General features: G+C 46.3%; 1 long non-coding RNA gene across 1 annotated transcript; it reads left to right on the top strand.

Moving 5' to 3' along the window:
* The first annotated feature begins 681 nt into the window (after positions 1 to 681).
* Positions 682 to 1,224, top strand: LOC118597963. Its single transcript, XR_004946990.1, has 2 exons — positions 682 to 754; positions 1,075 to 1,224. It is a non-coding gene; the product is annotated as an uncharacterized LOC118597963 (long non-coding RNA).
* Positions 1,225 to 5,709: the final 4,485 nt, after the last annotated feature.

Here is a 5,709-nt window from a genome sequence, read left to right as displayed (position 1 = left end):
CTACTTTCACTTGCAGATGGAGCGACCTGGCGTGCCCCCCCCTTGCATTGTTGCTTCTGTCTCTCTTTACAAATTGCTGGTAATTAGCCGTGGGAGAAAGCGGCGTTTGAGTGGCTAATCGTCCACCTTTTCATCCGTTTGCTGAAACACGGCGCTGCAGTCACGGCGGCTTTGTTTTGACGGGGGCCGCAGACCCGCCCGTCCTCCATATGCCGTCCCTGCTGAGGGGGGGCTCTGAAGGAAGCTCACAGAGGAAACACATTTCTCAGCTGCCTGATAGCAGGATCATGAACATGACATTTACTCTGGCACGCCGGCGTTCTGCCGCTGGACCGACCCGGCGGGCCAAAGCCGTCCCGCTTGTTTGCCTTCCTCACGTCACTCTGCTGATGGAGCAAAAGGCTGCAGCCTGGGGGGCAGAGGATGAAATCTGAGGGTCATTCCGTCGCTCCTCCAGGATCATCAGCATGATTACCCGTCAGCCTCCGTCGACCCGATCGCTGCGGAACGCCCAGACAGGTGGCGCTGGCTGCAGTCGGACTGGTGTTTGTCCTGACATCCATCAAACAGACGGTTTCTGCTGAGCTCCACGGTTCTCCAGAACCTGCTAACTGCTGCAGCGGCCATGACACTCCTGCAGGGAGCTCAGGTGTTCCTCCACATCAAATTAGAGCTGACCTTGTAGCTGCTGAGAAACACCTTCAAACGAGAGGAAAGCCTTCATGAACGTTGAGATCAGGACAGATAAATAAAGGTAAAGTACGGTGGCCCAGAGGAGAAAATCACCATTGAAAAAGCAAAACATGTATTTAAAAGCATTACAGCGTTACATTTTAAAAACTAAACGAAACACTAAAACACAATTCCAAAATAGAAAACAGAATAAAAATGAAACATTCCAGGAATTAAAATGAAATATTAAAAAAGAAACACAATTAGAAAATCAGAAAAGGGAATGTGGGACTGTCCAGTTTCTTATCTTGTTTCTCTTTTTTCATATTTAGTTTTGATAACTGTTCAATGATTTTATTTTCCAAAGTCCATCCATCGTCTAAACCATTTTGTCTCTTTTAGGGTCACGGGGGCGCCGGAGTCTAACCCGCTCATGGGCGAAGGCAGGATACGTCCTGGACCGGTCACCAGTCTGTTACAAATGTTTCCAGAAATGTTTTTTTTTTTTCTATTTTTTACAGAAACCAGAAATGCTACAAATGGGGGTCTCTGATTGGCTGATGCTTGTCCACAGAAGTTATTCATCATAAAGCGATTCTGAACGTCTGATCTGTGTCCAAAGGTTTCCCAGAGGTCTTTTAATCATGGCGATGATGTCATTTTTAACCAAAATCTAAAATATGACATGTTCTAGGACATAGTTTCTGCAGAGCAGCAGGAGTTCTTTGAAAATTCTCCTCTGATTGGCTGTCAATCAAATCATGTTTACCCCAGCCCCTAAAAAGAGAAGATTTCATATTTGGACCTCCATAAACACAATTTTACATTCAATAATCTCTTGATTTAAGTCAAATTCTTGCTTCATTCATGTAAACGGAGCAATAAAACATCTAATTTCTTAGCCTTTAAAGATGCTTGGTGGACAAATATGAGAAAAAACGTATTAAAGCTTCTAAAAACGTTAAAATCTTTGAAGAGGAACAATACTCTAATCAGGACTATTCGCTCTTATTTGCATTTACTTCCTTTTCCCTCTGTTGTTATTTATTTTAATGATTTTACTTTTCTTCATTCACGTTTTGTGAGTCTTTTGGATTCATCGTTATCTTGTCCAACGTGACTTTTACTTTGTGGTTACTTTATGTTTGTGGAGCTTTTCTGAAAATCTCCTTCAAGCTTTGTAAACTTAAGTAAAGCATAAGAAAAATTTCTCCTCAGATTTGTGGGCGGGGCTGTAGGGTGCAGTAAGCATGCTCTTATTTCCCATCATCCCTCTGTTTACACTGTCTCCACTAGCTTACAGCCCCCCACACCCCCAACCCCACATTACCACTGCAACAAACGTGACATTCCATCCTCACAGTTCTGATCCAGATCCCAGTTCAGACCAGGACAACGAAGACCTTCATGGATCTATTGTTCTGCAAGAGGATGCATCAGAAAGGGGCGGAGCTTATGGCCCCCTGACTTTAACAGCTACGTCACCGCTACAACAATATTTTATGGTCTTGTCCGGATTCACGATGATTTGAAATAAGAAGCTTTAATCTTATTTTTCTTTAAATTAAAAATCTCCTCATCAGAAAAATGCAGGAACATTAAAAACACAAAAACTTGATTTTGATTGAAGAGTCCTAAAGTGTGACGTTCACTGTTCTTTGATCGGCTGCAGATGTTTGAGAATAAATCCCCGTTTTATGTGCACGTGTGATGCCTCCTTTGGTGAGTAAATATGGATCTTCATGGCTCTCCAGGTTCCTTTTCAGGACGTGATCCGTCGCTGCTTTTCACTAAAATCTCTCGAGTCGTTGACCTGAGACCAGAAATTCATATCGAACTTTTGTCTACAAGGAGACGTTCACGTTCTGTTTGTGTCACGTTCGTTAGAGAAGAGATCAGTGAAGGTCTCAGTGTGTTCTGGCTGAAGGGAGATCAGAGTCTGCTCAGTCATGCAGACTGCTCAGAGTCTGCTCGCTGCGGCTGCGGCTGCATGCAGGCGGCTGCAGACTGATGCTTTCATGGCTGTGCGACACACGAGGACGAGTCCGTCTGAGCTCCTTCTATCACAGTAAAGAGGAAACATGCAAACCAGAACTCATTTCAGGAGATGTCAGAATAAATCTGTCACCGTTTCCTTCATCTGGAGACAAGCAGAACATTCAGAGAAAAAAGACGAGTTTTTTCAGGCTTATTCATCATCTGCAACGAGCAGAGACTCATCATCACTGGATGGTTATGAAGCTGATTTCTGCTTCAAGGGTTCATTTTTGAAGGAAATGAGAAGATGATTGATGGGAAGAGAAATGACAGTGAGCCTTGAAGAGTCTGAACCCCACTGTGGTGTTTCTTGAAGCTCTGCCTGTTGTGTAAACAGTTGTTGTTTTTCAATCAGTTTCCGATCATAGCGCCATCATTAGTTCTGCTGGTAATGACAGCAATTAAAGTCATCAGAGGGTAGGAACAGAGAGGAGGAGCTGATGAGTCATTGTGAGGAAACAATGGAGGACACGTCTGTGCTGCTCTGATAAAGTGCAGTTATGATTGAACGTACAGCTGCACCATCCAAACCACATCCATCAAGTGATGGAGCTCCACTGACACCGACGTTTGATCAGAACCACGGCATCCGTCTCAGTCAGGAAGATGCAAGTTCTCTTTTGGAAAAACATCGCAGCTGAACTTCAGAGACGGGACGCCTCACTGAGGTCAGAGGTCCTTCAGACTCAGAACCAAACTCCAGGTTCAGATCTGCTGACAGGTGCAGATCTCAGTAGACAGAAGCTTCTGCACATTCATCTGGAAAGTTATAGAACAACATTTCAGCAATCTGGAGTCAGAACAACGTCCTGAAGTGACTCCACACGATTCCTGACGAGGACAGAAGGAGGACACGCCCTGCAGACCAGTCAGAGCGTGGGATGACCAGAGGAGCCGAAGGTCAGGAGCTTCATCTCAGTCGGTACGTTCCTGAGGATCAGAAACCACATCCAAACATCAAGAATGTTCCTCAACCATCAAGACTGAAGAGAATCCTCTGTCTGTGGAGCATGAGGGTGGAGGTATGTTAACGTGGGCTTGTTGAATAAAAATCATCTGTAGAAAACATCACGGATGCTGTGGTGGAGCGTCACAAACACTGGACCTCCAGCGTTGGACCTTTGGAGATCCTGTGCTGTCAGATGTTGAATGAAAGAGTGCAGAATAATGTCTCTAGTAGACACCAGACATGAAGCTCTTGGAACACATGTTTCAATGTGAATTCCATCCAGCACTGAACAGGATTGTGGATTATTGTTGCACACATCCCTGAGGTCACCTCGGTGCTTCGAGTTCCTTCAGAGAAATGAAGGTTTTGTCATGAATCTCTTCAGTCTGTTAGTTTGAAGTTTCTCTACTATTATGATGCATTCGTTAATATCTTCATTCTCAAAGCATCTGAGCTTCATTTACTTTACGTCTCACTGTGGAGCCCGGATACCTTCCTCCAGATTCTGCTGTTTTCAGGTCTCTGAGCTTCCTTAGTTTATTCAACATCAGGGTTTGTTTGAGTCTGGAAGCTCTACAACATGAAGAATGTGGTTACAGTAATCACAAGCAAAGCAGAAACTATGTTCAGTCCATGAACACAGAGACTCGGAGGTGGATTGACTCCGAGATCTTCAGGATTTCAGCCAAAACCCACCAGAAGAATCTGGAAGTCATCCCTGATTTCTCAGAGATGTGAGGAAAACACGGAGCAGCTGAAGTTTGGAAGAGTTTCAGGTCTGTGTCCTTCAGTCACTGGTGAATCTCTGTGGTTCTGGTTCTGACCCAAACTGATGAAGCAGTCTCAGATCTTTGTGATGTTTTAGGAAACACGGGTTGGAAACTGCTGAGAGTCCCGTTTCCTGTTTGAGGTGTCGTCGGGACGGTCCCACGGCCTTGGCTGGAGCTTTGTGGGAGGAGCTTGGCGCCCTGCCCAACCAAACTGCTGCAAAGACTTCCTTGATGGTGACAGAGTCGTGTTTGTTCAGCTGCTTCCTCGGACAGACAGTCAGCGTACGATAATCAAATCATTATTCAGATTTCAGGTTTTTGGACTTTGTGTTTGGAGCTTTGAGGAAATTCCTGCAAGTGCTTCTGGATCTGCATGATCCACCTGTGATCACCTGATCAGGGATTGAAGTCTGAACTCCAGCTTCTTTATCTGTTCGTTGCAGAAACACAACAAGCGTCAGGAAGGAGAAACGATGAATCGATTCAGGAGATTCTCAGGAACGAAGCCGATCGACCTCAGACCGGAGCGACCGGATCAGGTCGTGTCTGTCTCCACCAGTCTTTGTGGAAGGAGGAAGAGGAGGAGGAGGAGGAGGAGGATGGAGGAGGAGGCTGATGGAGGAAGAGGAGGAGGATGCTGATGGAGGAAGAGGAGGAGGAGGAGGAGGATGATGGAGGAGGAGGAAGAGGAGGAGGAGGATGATGGAGGAGGAGGAAGAGGAGGAGGATGAGGGTTCTGACGGAGGAAGAGGAGGAGGAGGAGGAGGAGGATGATGGAGGAGGAGGAGGAGGAGGAGGAGGATGATGGAGGAAGAGGAGAAGGATGCTGACGGAGGAAGAGGAGGAGGAGGAGGAAGAGGAGGAGGGTGCTGACGGAGGAAGAGGAGGAGGAGGAGGAGGAGGAGGAGGAAGAGGAGGAGGGTGCTGACGGAGGAAGAGGAGACTGCAGATGAAAGGCGAGCATGGATGAAGCTGGGTGCTGCTGCGCTGAAGCAGAGGTCAGAGGTCAGATGTGTTTGTGTTTTCCCTCCAGACGCTGGACAGACGTTTCATTCCCGGGATGACGGACGGATGAAGAACGTTTGTGTCCCGGTGACGGATGACAGAGCCCCCCCCCCGACTGAACTCCGGCACAAAAACACTTTTCTGTCTCCAAACTCTTCAGGAGAAGCGGATCAAACACAAGCTGGGATCTAAAAATATCCTCCAAACTGTGAAGTTCCTGAAACCTTCATGTAATTTTAATCTGCAGAATCCGTTTGAAGCTGCAGATTCAAGAGT

Source organism: Oryzias melastigma, linkage group LG21 (assembly GCF_002922805.2).
Source record: "Oryzias melastigma strain HK-1 linkage group LG21, ASM292280v2, whole genome shotgun sequence".
NCBI classification, from domain to species: Eukaryota; Metazoa; Chordata; class Actinopteri; order Beloniformes; family Adrianichthyidae; genus Oryzias; species Oryzias melastigma.
Note: the sequence above shows the minus strand (reverse complement) of the source record. Positions and strands in the feature narration are given on the sequence as shown.